Here is a 21533-nt window from a genome sequence, read left to right as displayed (position 1 = left end):
AAGTGGGTTGCTTGGGATCGGGCTGTGGGGGGGTCCCCACGGCCGGCACAGACCGAGAAGACTTTTTTGGTGTCTTTTTCTTCCGCCCCCCCCCCGTGGCAGGCTGACGCCGACGGTTCCGTAGGGGGGGCCAGTTTCAAAATGGCTTCTACGCGCTCTTCTTCTCCTCCTTCAGTAAAAGCTAATAAGAAACATAAGACAGGAGAAAGTACGACTGGTGGTCATATGACGAAAATTGCTATGGAATTGGACCCTGAGAAAGTTACTGTAAAAGTGCCGCCTCCAAAGTTTATCAGTATCACATTGGACGGAACGGAAAAAACTATGAAAGACATTAGTCCATTCTACGTGAGACGTGCGCTCGATGGACTCGTTGGAAAGGTCAGAAATGCAACTCGACTCCGCAACGGTAGTCTCCTCGTTGAGACTGCATCTGCAAAACAGAGTGAGACGCTGTTGAAAGCAAAGTTGCTGGGGTCATACCCCATCAGAGTTGAACGACACTCCTCGTTTAACACCACGCGAGGAGTTGTGCATACAGATTCTCTAGATGGTCTATCAGATGAAGAGATCCAATTAGAGCTGGCGGAACAGTCCGTGTCCAAGGCTTACCGTTTAATACGGAAGCGGAACGGACGGACTGAACCCCTGAGCACAGTCTTTCTGACCTTTGAAACGTCTCTCTTGCCAGAATATATCTTTGTTGGGTATGAGCGTGTCCCTGTGCGTGCGTATGTGCCGAACCCAATGCGGTGCTTTAGGTGCCAACGGTTCGGACATACGCAAAAACGTTGCACAAACAATATCATCTGTGCAAAGTGCGGCGGTGCAGACCATGGGGATTCCCCATGTACTGGCGCCGAGCACTGTGTGAATTGTTCTGGGGACCATGCTTCAAATTCTAAAAACTGCCCAAAGTATATGCTGGAAAAGACGATTCAAGAGCTTCGAGTCCGGGAAAATATTAGCTTCTTTGAGGCACGTAAGCGTATTTTAGATAAAGAAAAGAAGGCAACTGAAAAGTCCTATGCGTCTGTATTGCAGAGAGCAACAGAGGGAATCGATGCCACCACACAAACGCCACCTCTTACGAACATACCTGGGAAGCGAATTGAGATCGCAACCCAGACATATGTAGACGCCGCTACTCAGACTGCTGAGTCAGACGACACTTGTGGACTTGACATCAGGCCTTACGTCCCTAAGAAAATTATTGCTATGACAGCAGAGAAGGATTGTACGCCTAGTAGAACACCAGAACGTCGCACTCCTAGTTCGGGTGGCAGGTCGAGATCACGTTCTCGATCACGTCCTCGATCAAGATCGCGATCAGGAGTGCGACGAACTGCAAGTGAGTCGCCGGAGTCGAAGACAAAGCAGTCGCAGGCAAAAGCATCTTCCCATAGAAAGGAAAAGAAGAGAAGATCCCCTGTTAAGCCACCAACATGATATAGCTCCTCTTGATGACTGATATTGTACAATGGAATGTGAACGGTGTACGCAGCAGATATACAGAACTACAGCAATTGATCTATCATGAAAACCCTGCTATTTTATGTCTCCAGGAGACACACCTTCGGCCCGAAAACTCCCTAAGTATCTCGGGATACTACGTTCACCGGTACCATCACCTTGCCGGTATTCGTGCCAACGGAGGTTGTGCTCTCCTATTCCGCCAAAGTATCTTTTCCTCTGTTATCAACATCAACAGCCCACATCAATGCATAGCCGCTCGAGTCACTCTAACTTCCATCCAGTTCTCAATAGTCTCTGTATATATACTCCCAGACACACCTTTCACAGTGCATGACATTGAAGACATTTTGTCGCAGGTACCTGCTCCATATCTGGTAGTGGGGGATTTCAATGCATCCCACCACTCATGGGGCTCAAATTCCGATGGTGACAGAGGAAATAAAATAGCAGAGGTATGTACCCGTCTAAATCTTGTTACCCTGAATTCAGGGGAAGCAACACATCTCTCCTTAGCTTACGGTACATAATCCATGATAGATATCTCCATTTGTAGCCCAGTTTTGTCCACGCATTTCGAGTGGTCTGTGATTCACGACCTACATGGTAGTGACCACTATCCCATTCGAATGCGTATGTCCGCTTTACGTCCGGCGGAATCTCGATCTTCAAACTGGGTTCTTAAAAAGGCGGACTGGGTCGGATTTTCGGAGTCCATATCATTCGATGATAACGGACATGAAAATGTGGACTCCGTAGTAGACCATTTCTCAAATGTGGTTATGAAGTCAGCGGAATTATCTATCCCCCGGTCGTCCTGCAGGCCAAAACGCTTCTCTGTCCCATGGTGGACGGATGCCTGCAGAGATGCAATACGTGACCGCAAACGTGCTTTACGCCAATTTGAGCGCCATCCGACCCAAGAATATTTTGTCCAGTTTAAACGTCTTCGAGCCAAAGCTCGTCGCATTGTGTGCGATGCTAAGAAGACGTCCTGGACAAATTACGTTAGTTCATTGAAACACAACGTCCCAGCTAACACCATATGGGACAAAGTCCGTCGAATAATGGGGATACGTAGTTCTGTAATTCCGGGCCTTCTAAACAATGGAGTAACGACCACCAGTCCAATAGACATTGCTGAAATATTTGCTACCACATTTTCACAAATAAGCAGCTCAAATAATTACGACCCGGAATTTCTGAAAATCAAAGATACTGCAGAAAAAGAAACCTAAATTTTCAATCTGACAACACTGAAGACTACAATGCACCGTTCACATCCGAGGAGCTGGAGGCGGCACTAGACACATCCCGTGACACCTCCCCTGGCCCTGATAACATCCATAACCGCATGCTTCGTCATCTTCCACCAGCTGGAAAATCCTTTCTTCTGTCTATGTACAATAGAATCTAGACTGAGGGTGTATTTCCATCTGCTTGGCGTTCTGCCATTGTAATTCCAGTCCAGAAACCGGGAAAGGACCCTTCTTTACCTGGCAATTACAGGCCAATCTGTCTCACTAGCTGTGTGTGCAAGGTTATGGAAAAGATGATAAGCAAACGCCTGATGTGGGTACTCGAATCGGGAAACCGATTATCTAACATCCAATGTGGTTTTCGCAAGCGCAGATCCGCCGCAGACCATCTTGTTCGGCTGGAGACCGCCATTAGAGATGCTTTCCTCAAGAAGGAACATCTTGTGGCGGTCTTCTTTGATCTAGAAAAGGAATTCTGCAAACCCTGTATGACAGGGGACTTCGTGGCAGTCTGCCAACGTTTATTGCGAAGTTCATGGCAGAGCGGTATTTCCGAGTTCGAGTAGGCACCACACTTTCTAACGAACATCTCCAAGAAAATGGCGTTCCGCAGGGGTCTGTATTAAGTGTTCTTCTTTTCTGCATTGCGATCAATGGCATTGCCCACTGTGTAGGTAACCGAGTATCTTCTCTCTTGTACGTTGATGACTTCAGTCTATATTACAGTTCCCGATACCTCCCATCTATCGGTCGACAGTTGCAACTGGTCATCAATGTGCTATCGGAGTGGTCTCTTCGCAATGGCTTTAAATTCTCCACTCAAAAGACGCAGTGTGTCCACTTCTACAACCAACGTGGACTCCATCCACATCCTGAACTGCGTCTTAATGGAGTGGATTTGCAATATACAGACAATGCGAGGTTTTTGGGCCTTATCTTTGATTATAAATTAACGTGGGAGGCGCATATCCGTGATTTGAGAAGGCGTTGTGAATAATCTTTAAACATTTTACGCCTTTTGTCAGGGGTTCGCTGGGGTGCAGACCGCATAGTGCTTTTACGTCTGTATCGTTCTCTTATCCGTTCAAAGCTGGATTATGGCTGTTTTATCTATGGCTCAGCAAATAAATCTAAGCTACGTTTCTTAGACACTATCCATCATCATGGGATACGACTCGCTACAGGTGCCTTCCGAACGAGTCGGATAGCGAGCCTGTATTGTGAAGCGGGGGAACCATCACTGTATCGGCGACGTAATGTCCTGTTGTGCTCATATGCGGTTAAACTCCGCTCGCAGCCTGAGCACAATTCTTTCGACTCTTCCCATCATTCGTCTCTTTACGGCCGATACAGTGAAAATCCACGGAGACCTCGTCCAGCAGGTGTGCGATTCCGTGAACTGCTCTCTGAGCTCGACGTCGATCTACCATCCGTTCGCACACTAGAATACACCACCACTCCACCGTGGATTATGCGACGCCCCATGTTTGATGTAAGCCTGAGCCAAAGTTTTAAGAATTTTACACCAGCTTTTGTTTATAGACTTCGTTTTAGTGAACTTTTATCCCGATATCCAAATTATTCTTTAGTTTATACTGACGGATCACGAGTAAATGATTGTGTTGGTTGCTCCTTCGTTGCAAATGGACAGATATTTAAATATAAACTGAGCTAATATACCAGTGTTTTTACTGCAGAATTATATGCTTTTTACAGAGTTTTATTGTTTTTAATTCGAGAACCTCGGGGCAGATACCTAATCTGCTCCGACTCTTTAAGTGCCATTCAGTCTTTGCAGTGTCTCTATTCAGAGGATCCCCTTGTGTTAAGAACTCAGCAGCTGTTCCACACACTCCTAAGCTCTGATTGCGAGATTGGAGTAGTGTGGATTCCTGGCCATGTCGGAATTCGTGGGAATAAGGCCGCAGATGCTGCAGCCAAAGATGGTGCCACGAATGGCACTCTGGTATATTGGCGCGAGAGGTGGCAAGACTTACAAAATTATTTGAAATGTATAATATGGTGGCAATGGGAAGGAGAATTGTCTGCACAAGAGGAAAACAAATTACGAAGAATAAAGAATACTGTCCGAGTTTGGGATTCGTCCACAAGAGCGTCACGACACGAAGAAGTTTTACTCACCCGGTTGAGGATTGGCCACTGTTATCTGACAAATGGCCATCTGCTACGTGGCGAGCTTCAGCCGGAGTGTGATCTATGCCATGTTCCACTTACGGTGGAACATTTTTTATTACATTGTAGAATATATGACCGTGTCCGTCGGCAATATGGAATTCGGCCGACTCTTCGTGACGCTCTTGGAAATGATTTTAATTGTACAAATGCAGTCCTGAGATTTTTATCGAGTACTGGACTTGACAGGGTGATTTAGTTTTTGACCCGTTTTAATTATCCTCCGGACCCTTTACATCCGGAGGTTACACTTCTTATTTAGTATATAAGTTTTTTAACAAACTTGACATTCGGACCTTTTACATCCGAGTATTTTAGAAATACGCCAGATAATTTATTTATGGTAGCATTTGAATTGTTATTTTATCTCTTTTTAAATATTAGTTAAGGTCAGATTTTTATAATGTTTTATGCATCACCCTGTTGAAACTGCATTTGTGTACCTCGTTTTAATCGTGACAACGTTTTTTTAGTTCTTTAAGCATTCTGATTATTGTATAGTTTCTGTTGTGTAAAGAATTTTAGATGAGGGCGCAAATAGCCATAAATGCTGACGCGCCCTCTTTAAACCCCACTAACTAACTTCAATTAACAAAACAATTTATTAAGGTTACATTATAATTCTCCCTCGTATATCTACCAAACACGTAGGAAGGGTACAAATCATTTTAATAAAGGAATTGACAAAGAAATAAATACAACTCTTGACGAGAGAACTCTTCCTTTTCTCTACCAGTGAATATAAAGAAAATAAAAAGTAGTAATGATGGTCATTTATTTATTTTCAGATGAAGCTTCCGATTGTGATTTTGGCCGTGTTGGGAGTTACATTTGGTAAGTTTTTATGGACCATTGCAAATGTTGCTCTGATCTCAAAACCTCTTTACTTCAGAGTAGTTTCTAAGAGAAGTATAATTATAATTAAACGCACTTTAAATATACTTCCAGGCAAGTCCCTCCCCACCCGCAACCTCCAGGATGACCTCAACGACTTCCTGGCCCTTGTGCCCGTGGACGAAATAACCGCCATTGTTATGGACTACCTGGCTAACGATGCTGAAGTACAAGAGGCTGTGGCTTATTTGCAAGGAGAAGAATTCCACAAGACTGTTTTAATAGTTGAAGGACTCCAGGAATTCGGGAACGTAAGTGTAATATTGCACATATATAAACATTCGTATGTATATATATATATATATATATGCCTCATTCTATTTGATATTCTCACATAAAAGTGTACTAGAACCAGAATTTTACTGAAGGTATATAAGATGGTATAGTACATCATCAGGTTTATCATACCGGTTTTTGACGACGTAGTGTCACCGGCGTAGCTCAGCCGTTAGAGAGTTTGCACGCTCAACTGGACTTGTGCTCAGAAGTAAATTCAATTTTTGCTGGGTCTGATTATGTGGTTGTGTTTTCACATGGTTTTCCCCAACCCTAAGACAAATACTAGGTAATCTATGGCGTCATTAAAAAACAAAGTAAATACATAAATGACATGTTCGTATGAATTAAACAATTCTGAAATCTCAATCAGTTCCAGAAACACAAAGGATATAAATCGGTTTCGATAATATGACAGCAGAAATTTGATATATCGTAAGGTTTAATCCATCATGTCAATAGTTTATACGCAAAATTACTGTTATTCTAGTTTCCAAAGCTAATACATGGAGTTTCCTCCTGATGTAGGTCCAAGTGTTTTTTAAAGGTACAACACCATCTTGTCCAAGTATATCCACACAGGATATCCGAAAGTGAGCATATTCCACATGCATTTAATTTCAAAATTTGGAATAACTTAGGCCTATTCTATATGCCAATGAATTTGTTTTAGTGTGGAAGGGCTACTTCCAAACTCGTCCTTACATAACTTACATAAAGTAAGCAAGATTTTACATTTTATTACAGTTCGTGAAATTCTTGGAAGACCACGGCCTTGATGCCGTAGGTTATATCAACCAACTCCACTCTGTACTTGGTTGGGATCCCTACGTACCACCATCCCAACGCAAGCATGCTCGCAGAGGCGTTGGTGTCGATGGTCTCATAGACGACATCATTGCAATCCTTCCTATTGACGATCGGAAGGCTCTCTTCCAGGAGAAACTGGAAACTAGTCCAGATTTCAAAGCCTTCTACGATGCTGTACGATCTCCTGAATTTCCGGTAACACTTGTGTAGTGTGAACTGAAATATAAACAAATGTGTCGCCATAATCATACTACATAACTAATAAGAGTATTGTCTATTATTTTATAGTGTAGGCATGAAGATATACTAACATGTTGTCATGATTGTGCCATACCACTAACTTAATGTTTCACCATGCGGAGCATTGTGCAGACACTGAACGCCATGCCAGAGTACCAAGATCTTCTACAGAAACTGCGAAACAAGGGCGTGGATATAGACCACTACATCGAGTTGATCAGGGCACTCTTCGGCCTCTCTCGAGGTAACTCTATTGATTGTAGAATTATGTAAGTGAGATTATTAAAAGAATATTGATGTTATATGTATGCATCAATACTCATATATTTATACTTATTCAACAGCGGGACGCAGCCTTCAAGATGACCTGAACGACTTCCTAGCACTCATTCCCACAGATGAGATTCTCGCCATCGCCATGGACTACCTCGCCAACGACGCCGAGGTGCAAGAGCTAGTGGCATATCTCCAGTCTGACGACTTCCACAAAATTATCACTACCATTGAAGCACTCCCCGAATTCGCTAACGTGAGTACACATTCATGCTCTCTCTACGAATGTGATTGATACTTCTTATTGATCTTGTCGAATAAGGTTGACTTGCTTTTGTGTTGCAGTTCTATAATTTCCTCAAGGAGCATGGTCTCGATGCCGTGGACTACATCAACGAGATCCACTCCATCATTGGCTTGCCACCATTTGTCCCACCATCTCGAAGACACGCTCGCAGAGGTGTAGGAATCAATGGACTGATTGATGATGTCATCGCCATTCTTCCAGTTGACGAGTTGAAGGCTCTCTTCCAAGAGAAACTGGAGACAAGCCCCGACTTCAAGGCCCTTTACGATGCTATACGATCTCCGGAATTCCAGGTACGTTTTCTAAATTCTTGACTAAAATCCCGAATCATTTAAAACACTAAGTGTGCCTGAGACTATGAATGTATTTTGATTCCATATTGGAAATAATTAATTCCTTCTTATTCCAGAGCATAATCTCAACTCTAAACGCAATGCCAGAGTAACAGGAACTACTACAGAATCTTCGTGACAAAGGTGTTGATGTGGATCACTTCATCGAGTTGATCAGGACACTCTTCGGAATCTCACGAGGTAACTTTATTGATTGTAGAATTACGTAGGTGATTTTATGAAAGGAATATTGATGTTATATGTATGTACCAATTCTCATATATTTAAACCTATTCAACAGCGGCACGCAACCTTCAAGATGATCTGAACGACTTCCTGGCACTCATTCCCACCGATCAGATCCTCGCCATCGCCATGGACTACCTCGCCAACGACGCCGAAGTGCAAGAGCTAGTGGCATACCTCCAGTCTGACGACTTCCACAAAATTATCACTACCATTGAAGCACTCCCCGAATTCGCTAACGTGAGTCAATATTCAGCCCTCTCTAAGAATTTGATTGATACTTCCCTCTTATTGAGCTTGTCGAATAAGGTTGAATTGCTTTTGTGTTGCAGTTCTATAATTTCCTCAAGGAGCATGGTCTCGATGTCGTGGACTACATCAACGAGATCCACTCCATCATTGGCTTGCCACCATTTGTCCCACCATCTCGAAGGCACGTTCGCAGAGGTGTAGGAATCAATGGACTGATTGATGATGTCATCGCCATTCTTCCAGTTGACGAGTTGAAGGCTCTCTTCCAAGAGAAACTGGAGACAAGCCCCGACTTCAAGGCCCTTTACGATGCTATACGATCACCCGAGTTCCAGGTACCTCTTTAATGTTTGTACCTAATATTCCTGATTGTTATAACGTCACCAGTATGAATTTTGTATCTAAGTAAATATTTAATTCTCTTGTGCTTTAGAGTATTATCTCAACTCTAAATGCCATGCCAGAGTACCAGGAACTACTACAGCATCTTCGTGACAAAGGAGTTGATGTGGACCACTTCATCGAGCTGATCAGGGCATTCTTCGGCCTCTCTTGAGGTAACTATAATGATTGTAGAATCATGTAAGTAATACTATGAAAGGAATGCTGTTTTGTATGTTGTATTAATAATCATGTATTTACACCTATTCAACAGCGGCACGTAACCCGCAAGATGACCTAAACGACTTCCTAGCACTCATTCCCACCGATCTGATCCTCGCCATCGCCATGGACTACCTCGCCAACGATGCCGAAGTGCAAGAGCTAGTGGCATACCTCCAGTCTGACGACTTCCACAAAATTATCACTACCACTGAAGCACTCCCCGAATTCGCTAACGTGAGTACACATTCATGCCCTCTCTACGAATGTGATTGATACTTCTTATTGATCTTGTCGAATAAGGTTGACTTGCTTTTGTGTTGCAGTTCTATAATTTCCTCAAGGAGCATGGTCTCGATGTCGTGGACTACATCAACGAGATCCACTCTATCATTGGCTTGCCACCATTCGTTCCACCATCTCGAAGACACGCTCGCAGAGGTGATTGATGATGTCATCGCCATTCTTCCAGTTGACGAGTTGAAGGCTCTCTTCCAAGAGAAACTGGAGACAAGCCCCGACTTCAAGGCCCTTTACGATGCTATACGATCTTCGGAATTCCAGGTGCGTTTTCTAAATTATTGACTAAAATCCCGAATCATTTAAAACACTAAGTGTGCCTGTGACTATGATTGTATTTTGATTCCATATTTGAAATAATTAATTCCTTCATATTCCAGAGCATAATCTCAACTCTAAACGCAATGCCAGAGTACCAGGAACTACTACAGAATCTTCGTGACAAAGGTGTTGATGTGGATCACTTCATCGAGTTGATCAGGGCACTCTTCGGACTCTCTCGAGGTAACTTTATTGATTGTAGAATTATGTAGGTGAGATTATGAAAGGAATATTGATGTTATATATATGTATCAATTCTCATATATTTATACCTATTCAACAGCCGCACGCAATCTTCAAGATGATCTGAACGACTTCCTGGCACTCATTCCCACTGATCACATTCTCGCCATCGCCATGGACTACCTCGCCAACGACGCCGAAGTGCAAGAGCTAGTGGCATACCTCCAGTCTGACGACTTCCACAAAATTATCACTACCATTGAAGCACTCCCCGAATTCGCTAACGTGAGTCAATATTCAGCTCTCTCTAAGAATGTGATTGATACTTCCTTCTTATTGAGCTTGTCGAATAAGGTTGACTTGCTTTTGTGTTGCAGTTCTATAATTTCCTCAAGGAGCATGGTCTCGATGTCGTGGACTACATCAACGAGATCCACTCCATCATTGGCTTGCCACCATTTGTCCCACCATCTCGAAGACACGCTCGCAGAGGTGTAGGAATCAATGGACTGATTGATGATGTCATCGCCATTCTTCCAGTTGACGAGTTGAAGGCTCTCTTCCAAGAGAAACTGGAGACAAGCCCCGACTTCAAGGCCCTTTACGATATTATACGATCTCCGGAATTCCAGGTACGTCGTCTTAATTCATGACTGAAATCCGGAATCATTTTACACACTAAGTGTACCTATGACTATGATTGTATTTTGAGTCTATATTTTAAATAAATAATTCCTTCTTATTCCAGAGCATAATCTCAACTCTAAACGCAATGCCAGAGTACCAGGAACTCCTACAGAATCTTCGTGACAAGGGAGTTGATGTGGACCACTTCATCGAGTTGATCCGCAGCTTGTTCGGCCTGCCCTGATGCTATCTCAACTCTCTAGATATTTTGTAAAAAGTCTTGACGAATTGCTATGTTTTGACTATTCACTTCTATAGCTGATCCATCTGCAAATATCATATGCATTGCTGTATGATTATGTGTGTGATGACATCTGAAATAAATGTAATACTCTGATGCATTCAATTGTTGTTTTTAACTCTTTGCAACTAAAACAGTTATTTTATACCACTGAATAATAAAATACAGATGCGTAAGCACATTACTGTACGAGATGTTTGACAACGTGTTACTTGTCCTCAGTATCTACTTTCTTAGTGTGTTATTTTCGACGCTGTATCATGTCTCAGGTTATTTGACGTCTGAATAAAATGAAGGTGAAAATGCCGATGAAATGAGTTGGGGTCTAGCACCCGTAGTTACCCATCATTTCCTCATACTGGGTTGAGGGAAAACCCCGGGAGAACCTCAAATATGTAACTGTCCTCTACCGGATTTCGACCCCGAGGCACCTGGCTTCGCGGTCATACGCGCTAATCGTTATTCCACAGGAGTAGACCCTAAGATTCTCTGAGCACATTGTTTCGTTAGATATTTTTATGAGATTTTCGAGAAATCATTTGAAATAATATATATTTTCTCTGTCTCTTTTTTATCTCGCGTTTGTAAATGCACTATAATGATCTGATATAATTATGTGGACTTATGTAATGTCCGGTAATTCTATGGTTAAACCTGTGGATCATCTCACCACATAACTAAGCACTGTCGCGAATTTTAACTAGGCGCGATAATCTCGCAGTTGAAAAAACGTCGTTTAAAATCCGGTAGAATGTTTCGTAAAGTTTTCCTTGAAGTTTTGAACATTCCCCACACTTGTTCCTCTCTGCCATGTGCCATGTGGTAGAAATAATTTTGCATACTTTCATGTTCTTAGAGGAGTCATTTTGTAGATTATTTAAGAAATATATATATTGAAAAATACTACGTTTCTACATCAATCTTTTTTTTTTTTTTTTTTTTTACATTTTCGACTAATTGGCTAATTATATTAGAGTTTCCTTCTAAATTAGTGTCGCCAAAATTTAACAATCACATAGTCATTCCATTAGACTATGTAGTTATCAATGTATTATATATTTTAAAATTATAAGGAATTATATTTACGTATTTTGATAATATATGTCCATGTTTATAAGAACGAAAGCTATGTACAGGGTGCTAAGGAAAAAGTATCTAATATTTTAGGAAGTGCTAGTATTCATCAAAACAAGAAAAAAGTCTAATACACATGGGTCCTACAACACATACTTTCTGAGATCTGAACACTTGTTTATAGGAGGAGCTCAACGTGACGTCCATTTATGGCAATGCATTCCTCTGCCCTTCGGCGTAAAGAATCACGCTGTCTTTGAAATTGAACTGGTTGTTCTTGATAACCAAAAGTCTAGCGAATTTACAATTAATATTTGAGGAGAAAAAATCGCTCCGGCGCCGGGGATCGAACCCGGGCCGTTGGTTTTACGTACCAAGCGCTCTGACCACTGAGCTACGCCGAATTGAATCCACAGCACCGACCGAATTCCTCTCCTTCATTGTTTCCCTTTGTGTATATATCAATCCAGCGTTCTAGAAATATCAACGTCAGGTGTTTACGCTTATTGCGTGCTGGTGTGCCATCATACATGAATCACATTTGTAGTCTTTGCTGACATTGCACACACTCCAGTAAGGTAGGCAATACGGTAACTAGATAATCCTGATAACGAGCGCCAGTTAATCTCCGTGGTAGCACGTATGGCCCATAATCTATCGCCAAAAACGTCTACTCATACGTTGATAGAGAATCAGTGTTGATGCCTTGTTTCTTCAAGTGCATGGAAATTTTCGTCAGGCCACACGTGTTGATTACGAAAATTCACAATACTATCTCTGCTGAACCCCGCTCATATCCGCAACCAAACTTTTGTTTTCAGTATTACTTGCGACGTAACAGTATTCCATGCCAGGAGTTTCAACAACGGTATGATTATCTGGTTGTCTGCTGTATTGTACGGCAGAAAAAAGCATTGCCATAAGTGGACGTCACATTGAGCAACCTCCTTTGAACAAGTGTTCAGATCTCAGAAAGTATGTGCTGTAGAACTCCTGTTTATTAGACTTTTTTCATGTTTTTATGCATACTATCACCTCGTAAAATATTGGATACTTTTTTAACACCCTGTATAAGTGAAAAATGTAAGTGATATCTAAATCAAAAGTTGGGTATGATACAAATTAGAACATTCTTACCCCTTCGTACTCTTGACGCATGTTCCATGATCGGAAGGTTTCGCTCTATTCTAGTACCCGTGAAAGAAAAGAAAGAAGCCGCATGTGGTTCGGTTAGCGTAGAAGAGTTCTGAACAGATGCAATAGTAAATATGTAGTCCCTTTCTTTTTTAAATAATAGACATTTAATAATTTTATTCTACTCTACAATTAATGTAATTAAATCAAAATATATTTTGATCCCAACTGCTACAATTAAAAATATTGCTATATAGACTTACTACGATGAATGTAATATGGGGTCGTGGTAATATTTTTATCCTGTGCCAAAACATATAGGCTATAACCTTTAAAGCGATATTTGGTAAAATGTTGAACATTATCTGTATTGTACTTTGCTGAAGTAGAGAAATAAGGAAATTGATCACAGTTCTAAAAGATTTAAAGTAGTAATGATAGTAAAGTAGCAGCGGCAACATTCAGAAGATCTTAGAACATTGATTACTTGAAGTTTTCGCAATAAAATTGGCTCCCTTAGAATGAGAGAATTTCGTTGAAGTCTCTTATAATACCTTCATTTGTTTATGAAGAAACTTTGAAACCAGAAGAAAATCTGCCTATTTATTGCGAACAGCGTTCATAATAGAACAAGAGTAAGAATAAGAATTGTGAAGTACAAAAATCCATACTTGGAGAGATAAAATGTTGATATATTTTACATCGTATCTAATATGTAAAATGAATTCCTGCGGAGAGTTTATAGCATTACCTAATATCAATCGGTACAAAACAATATTAGATTTTTGACTTACAATCAAAACTGAAAGTGTTACAAAGCAAATCTCAAAAATGTACCTTTTGACATTTGGCCTACGTCATGTTTTGAAACTTGAAATTTTTTTCTCTTTTATGACCAATCTTCTACCGATAACCTTTTGCAAGAGATAGATTAGGTACTTCGTTTCAGGACATGATGAGCTACCCAAAAGTCTGTTTCTATTCGCATTAATTTTGAAGGAATCCTCAAGTCGCAACTAATGAACATTTATGGGGAAGAAGAATACAATAATGTCAGAAAATTTGAACAGCTTGTATGAATAAAATATTATACGCTTTCACTTTTCTTTCTAGGAATATATCATCAAAATTATTGCTACTACATCAGAGTTATTAAGTTATACATGCTCTTGCTGCATACAGAACATACAAGCATAGTCTTATTAGGAGTGCGAATATATTTCATAAATATTATGGAAATTTATATTCTATTTCGCACAACTGTTATGAACGCTAGCAATGTTACAAGAACACAGTAGATTACCCACAAACGCACCTCTGATTACATTTATCGTGAAGATCTAAACTTGCATGAAAGCGAGTTTCATTGCAGGGCGTATTTCCCAACAACTTGTTCTGCAATAATACGTTATATGTTTATTAATGATCAGTATTTAGATGGTGTTTAAGATCCATAAACACTAATGAATCTGAAACTTATAATGTGTGGACAACACATACTTTTAGTACAAATGCATCAATTAATATCATTGCCTTAGTAAGTAAAATAAATGTGGTAATATTTTTTAAAAAATTCAAAGTAACTAAATGCTAAAAAAAGTGAATACAATTTGGCGAAATCCGTGGTCGCCAAATGACACCAAGTTCGGCACGTGCATGACGAACACAATATTACTTGAGTAGAGCATGCGTCATTAACAACAAGCGAGTAAACTACGATAGTGTCCAACTCATGTGCTATGTGATTAGGCAGTCTTGAAATTATTTGATGCGGCAATCAGTCGAGTAAAGACTGGAACCTTCTTAGCTCTGGTCTCATACAAGTGTGAGTTACATAGCTTTATCCATTGAATTTTGACCTGCTGGCAGTAGGAAGACAGGTTTATTTATTTTTCATAAATAGCATAAGAAGCAGCGTCTTAGACTGGATTCTGTTTCTAAGGGTTTAGTCATGGATAAATATATATTCATCCATGGTAGTGTTTAACTAACTGCTCTCTTGAAGTGATAATGAGGGTGGGAAACGGTCGGCTGCTTCGAACATTAAAGTAAATAGAGAGGGCGTTCAATACTACTCTACTGGATGAACGTGGCACCAAAATAACAGCTCTCTCAGATCAACTGATCTCGGGCAAAACATTACACAGTATGCTGTACGTATATGCAGTTTATTACAATGATTGTGGATATGACAGCATATCCTAGATTGTATTAAGATAAAATAAATGTTTCGGTAGATCCTAATTGAACAAGTGTCTTGTTTTAATGGCTTGTTTTATAATAAAACATGAAATAACTTAAAAATAAGTCTGCTATAAATGTCTTATGAACATATCGGAGACTTTTACTGTCGACGTTTTAGTAAGGAAATTGAAGTTAGAAGTTACTGAAAATGTATTAAGTAAGATTGAAACGAAGGCGTTGACAAAAGAAAGGACACTCTTGTTTTTTTTTTATATTTTTAATCATGGCAATTTGTTTACGACATTTGACAGTACTTTGCATTTCTTAGTCTGACAAGTACCCTTCATTTGGGGGGAGTGAAAACATAGGTTATGTAACTTTTATTGATCTGAAAACTGTAATAGTGTGAGAAAGTTGTATCTTACAGAAATATTAAATATAATAGCTTTGATTTTGTGATTAACATCTTGACGGTTCTACCGAGCCTTATATTTTAGAAATTATTCGTAAGTTCGGCAAGTTTATTTACTAGTAAAACTTTAATATAAGCCTACCGTGTCTTTATATAATAGTTTAATTCGCAGATTAATAAAAAATATAATTATGTAATCCCATAAAAAGGAATAGGTCACGAACTGGCAGCTACTTATACAAAGAGTAATGGGAAAGAGCATGATTTTTCGCTCTTTAGAGCATAAAATGAATGTTTGAAAAAATGTAACGAAACATGTTAACCCATTATGTTTCAGAGTTTTAAAATTCCCTCGGTAATTATACGTAGGTAACAATGAAACTAGATGTCTTGTAAAGTATAATTAAATCCTCACAATAGACCTTATAACTAAATATAATAATAATAATAATAATAATAATAATAATAATAATAATAATAACAATAATAATAATAGGCTAGGTAGTATTAAAATGAAAGATTACACATGAAGTCATGACACAATAATTATTTATATAAAAACTAGAGGAAAATAATATTTCTACGTTATGTCACATAAATTGGATATTTATACTGGAATAAAAACAATTTAAATAACAATGTAGGCCTAACATTTTTTTATTTTTATACAATGTATTCTGGTTTTGCTTCAAACCTGGATAAAACTGCTCTTGAATCAATTCATGTCCTTATAAATTATCCATGTTTTTTACCCATAGTGGAAGTGGAAGCTTCAGTCACAAGCTCCGTGCACCTCTTAAGTAGCTCAGTGTGACAAGAAAATAAACTCCAACGCCGAAATTTCTAGATCATTGGGCAGTACTTCGATGCCATTTTCTTGACATAATTTTGAAAATTGGTGGTGCTGTAATTCAATTTTCGGCTAAACTAGCACTTAGGTAGTTCCCTTTGTACTCAGTTTATACACCTTGCATATTCGAATCTGAGAAAGGTTAGGTTTGCTTAGTTTAGGCATTTGTTATGCCTTGCATATACGATCAACTGCATATCTACAGACAAAAAAATTTTCCTTCTAAATGAAACGATTTTCACTTCCAAAATCACGGGAACTACCTCAACGCTAGTTTCACCTAGATAACTTTCAGTTCATCCATAGACGTATAGCCAAGGTGGGCGGGGGGAGACGAGCGGGTGCAATTATATGCCATTACCATTTCTACAATTTAATAGGACACTGTAGCTACTTTGTTGAAATAACCTGAGACGTATTGAAGATTCGATTGCAAAACTGAAACAGAAACACGAAACGAATAGGGTAATTTGGTAACATGAAGTAAGCCTAGGCCTATTTGTTTTTCTGTATTTGAATTCGTAAGCGTAATGATGCGAATTCAATACACACACACAAATCTGCTCCTTTTTTAAGTTACATTGCTGGCAGTGGGGAAATCGTACACACACTGAAGTTTTCCGAAATAAACACAATTAAATAACGTTATCGCGCTTTAATACATTGCATGAAGTGTAACCACCTACGAAATATTATTGTTATTTCTAATTTTTTTGTACCACAATCAATCCAAAACACTCATATTCCACTAGACATACATTGGCCTTTCTATATTCCATATCGCTTCTGCCCTAGATCAGCTGATCGAACTCTGGTGCCACTATCCAGCAAGCCTTGCCCCTTCTATCTATTTTATGTTCGAAGGTCGGCTGAATACGCCAATATCGCTCACTCACTGTTCACTGACAAAGCTTAGTAGTAATTTGACTGTTTCGTGTGTCGTTCGTGTGGTCGTTTGAAGTAGCACAAGTGTAACATAGCTAAATATTCTGATTTCAGTTGTTTTGGAAGTACGGACGATTCTATCGATTTGATTGACTATTTATTAAAAACGCCATTTTCAACATTGTCTTACGAAAGAAAGTGCGAATTAAACTTGACATTATCTTGCATGAGAAGAGGCAAAAGCGAACGTTACAAACATCGTGGTACGACAAATGTATTTGTTTATTTATTCTCGTAGAGTTAAGGCCATGAGGCCTTCTCTTCCACACTATACGTTCCTTTAGGCGGACCCATGAAAGAACTTCAAAAGATGGCGTTATATGGTCAAATTTACGAGTATTGCAGATGAAGCGGACACACACATTATGAACACGTTGCAGTCTTTCAACTAAATTGACAGTTATATTTGTCAAGAGAGAATCGCAGTAATCAAAATGGGGAATCACCAGCAATTGAATAATGTTTCTTTTTATGGAAAGAGGCAGACAGTTTCGCAAGTTATTTAGAGAGTGGAGCAATGAAAATATTTTCTTACAGATGTGAGTTACTTGAATTTAATTGGTTAACCGGCAGTCATCTATACTAATAATAAATCTGTAGCCGACATTTTTCTGGTAATTTTCGATTTTCCAAAAATAATTGGTCCTAACATATATAATTAACCACCCTGAAACCGAAAATAGCTTTTTTTGAAATTTTTGTTTGTTTGTATGTGTGTCTGTCTGTCTATCTGGATGTTTGTTACCTTTTCACGCGATAATGGAAAAACGGATTTCGTTGAAAATTGGAATATAAATTAAGTTCGTTGTTACTTAGATTTTAGGCTATATGGTATTCAAAATACGTTATTTAATAGGGGGTTATAAGTGGGCCTGAAATAAATAAATCGAAATATCTCGCTTATTATTGATTTTTGTGAAAAATGTTACATAACAAACGTTTCTTTAAAAATCATTTCCGATAAGTTGTATTCTTTGAAAAATTTTGATAGGACTGATATTTAATGAGATAAATGAGTTTTAATATTAAAATAACTGCCATTTAAGGCGGTGTAATGAAATAAAAAACAAATGACTTCGTCTATGAAGGGCCTTGGACAACAACAATCGAAAGTTATGAAAGATAGCCTACAGAGAATGTTTCTGTGTTTGTATGTAGTAATATCGGAAGCTAAATTAACCGATCTGTATAATAAATTAATAATTATTTCACCATTGGAAAGTGTAGTTTCTTTAGATGGACATAATGCTATAATATTATTACAGTAACTTCTGAATGAATTGAGGACAGGTAAGATTAAAATAGCTTCTTATGCACAGAAAACTTGATAGGCTATTCTGTATATTCGTTTCCTGTATTTCTTAAAATAATGTTAATGAACACATTCATTTTAATCTCGGAGAATTAACAAACAACGACAGTGTATTGATTTAGTACGCAGTAATAGTATGTTAGCTTAGCATTCCATTATTTTATAATCAAAATTTTAACTATGCTCAATTGAATCGTGTTAAAATGCATAAAATATATATGCAATAAATGCAATGCAAAAACATTGGGTAATGAGCCAAGCAGATTATGTTGCGCTGTTGTAAAAGTTGTTCCTTCTAAGATTCAAGAGCTCCCATAACAAATTAAAAACTTACTTATCGGAGTACATCCGTTATCAACACACTTTTTATACTGTATAATATAATATAATATAATATAATATAACAATCACATTACGTATGTATTTTAATTGGCTATATAGGGCATAAAATAACAAAACATACAAATATTACAGTTTACACACCTCAAATATCGTTTCTATATGAAATAAAGTTAATTAATCAAAATAGATTACATTGCAATAAATTAAGAGTAATATAATATAATATAATATAATATAATATAATATAATATAATATAATATAATATAATATAATATAATATAATATAATTTAAGTTATTTGAAGGGTTCAGAACCATAGTGGGCTAAACGTCATTTACTGAATACGTAGAAGACAGTGGTTAAAATTAAGTTATTATCATAATTCAATGCAAACATATAGCAAGTAAAATAAAGTATACATATTAAATCTAAATGATGACAGTGTTCATTAAACTATGGTTCCATGCAATAAAAATTAAGAAACATGTTAAAGGAATTGTCATTGCACCAAATGTGAGTGCTCTGTACCAAAATGATCGCATTTTAAATTATTTAAGTATAATTTAAATTAAGTAACATATTAAACGATTTATCCTTCTATCAAACACGAATGTTCCCTGGATAAAATGTCCTATTTTAATTGTGTAATTACTTTATATTTATTTCTAACGGGTGCAGCGGAGCGAGCGGGTACGGCTAGTACTCAAAATAAATTGTATTGCTTTGTATGTCTATTGTTTGGGAGAGAAAAAGAGTGGAGTGAAGAAGGAATACCAAGTGTAACGAATATTGAAAGGAAAGCATGCAAACATGAAGCGTCTAAAATACATATTCATAATAGGGAATCGCTTCAACTACTGGATAGGGGTACACGAATTGAACATGTTTTATCAGAAGCTGCACGTTTGTCTGCCATTAAACACAATGAAAAAGTGTCTGCTAATCGCAAAATATTAGGTCGTCTTGTTCAAGCTGTAACTTTCTTAGGAAAACAAGAACTTTCAGGGGACACAGAGAAGGGTCGGAGTCAAAAAATGAGGGCAATTTTTTTTAGAATTGTTAGACTATACTGCACAGGAAGAACAATTTATGAAGGACCACTAATCTTCTTCTTCGTCTTGTTTCAAAGGCATTTCGCCAGACATCCAGAATGAACTGATTGAGATTATCACGTCAGTTCCAAATGAATAGATTCAGAGAGAAATTAAAGAATCTTACTTTGTATCTATGCAAGCGGACGAAACATTGGATGTCTCGTGCAAGAGTCAGCTAAGTATCATATTCCTATACTGCATAGCTGACAGAGTAGAGGAGAGATTTTTGTTTTTTTGTTTTTTTTTTTTTTTTTGCATCTACAGGTAAAACTGCTAAATGTCTGTCTGAAATAATTTTAAATGTTTTGAAAGAATGGGACATTAATTCGAAATTGGTCAGTCAAACATACGATGGTGCTGCGGTAATGGCTGCCAAAAAGGGAGGGGTGTAGGGGCTGATTAAGCAAGTTTGTCCGAATACTCTCTTCCTACAAAACTGGTTATAAAAGAAGAAACGTACACAGTGCTACTGAACGCCTGGCGTTATAGGCAGTATGCGAAGTACATCTGCTTGCGTACTGCCTCAGTATTCGGTTTAACGAGTATTCGAGTTGATTCGAGCTCTCTGTGGGTGGACGGCTCTGGCGTATAAAATGAAGATCACAGTGTACCATCCAGATATTATAGCTGCGGATCATCAAGAGGAACAAACAGCATGCAGCGTTAAACTACAGACGTTGTAAAGTGTAAATTGCAGAAAAAAAACTTTCGGTATCCACAAATTACCAAATTTGTAATTTTTGCTTACACTAGAAAACTGAATTATAATATTACAATAATGATACACTTAAAAACAGTAAAGTCAATCAATAGTAAAACTAAAACAAAAACAACTTCATATCTTCTGAAACATACTACAACCAATGCTTTTAGTATGTTTACTATGACAAGAGTCTAGCAACTAATTTTCGAGCAATCGAACTCTCAGTGAGTTGTCAGTCATCTGGCCACTGTAGAAACGTCGAACCACAGCTATGACAAATACTATCTATGGCCCACTTTGACAAGCTTGACCTGAGGAGAGAGACCTGAGTCCGTTGACGTCTTACATCTGCATTACAAGAACAAAAAGCAGTGTGTAACTAGCGGCGATGTTGCCAGACTGCTGAAAATTCCAACTCAATTTTCTAATAACCGTGCATTTAATCACAAAACGTAATATAGGTTTTCTATTCATTTAAGTAAACCTTATCACCCCGTACAATCTGCAGGGTTATTTCACTTCTACCCTGTATATGAATAGCTACTGTTTTGGAGGAATGCATTTAGAGTTATAATGAAATGTATATAGTTATT

At 38.5% G+C, this 21533-nt stretch overlaps 1 pseudogene across 1 annotated transcript in view; it reads left to right on the top strand.

Annotated features, from left to right (window-relative positions):
• Positions 1-21533, top strand: part of LOC138705037 (uncharacterized) — a 112134-nt pseudogene that overhangs the window by 58022 nt on the left and 32579 nt on the right. Inside the window, exons 15-23 of the transcript XR_011333544.1 lie at positions 8359-8543; positions 8636-8890; positions 8989-9112; positions 9211-9395; positions 9485-9722; positions 9839-9962; positions 10063-10247; positions 10340-10594; positions 10711-10822. The product of XR_011333544.1 is annotated as an uncharacterized protein (transcript). The remainder of the gene's footprint in view (positions 1-8358; positions 8544-8635; positions 8891-8988; positions 9113-9210; positions 9396-9484; positions 9723-9838; positions 9963-10062; positions 10248-10339; positions 10595-10710; positions 10823-21533) is intronic.

The sequence above is a fragment of the Periplaneta americana genome, chromosome 8, assembly GCF_040183065.1.
Source record: "Periplaneta americana isolate PAMFEO1 chromosome 8, P.americana_PAMFEO1_priV1, whole genome shotgun sequence".
In the NCBI taxonomy this organism is placed as follows: Eukaryota; Metazoa; Arthropoda; class Insecta; order Blattodea; family Blattidae; genus Periplaneta; species Periplaneta americana.
Note: the sequence above shows the minus strand (reverse complement) of the source record. Positions and strands in the feature narration are given on the sequence as shown.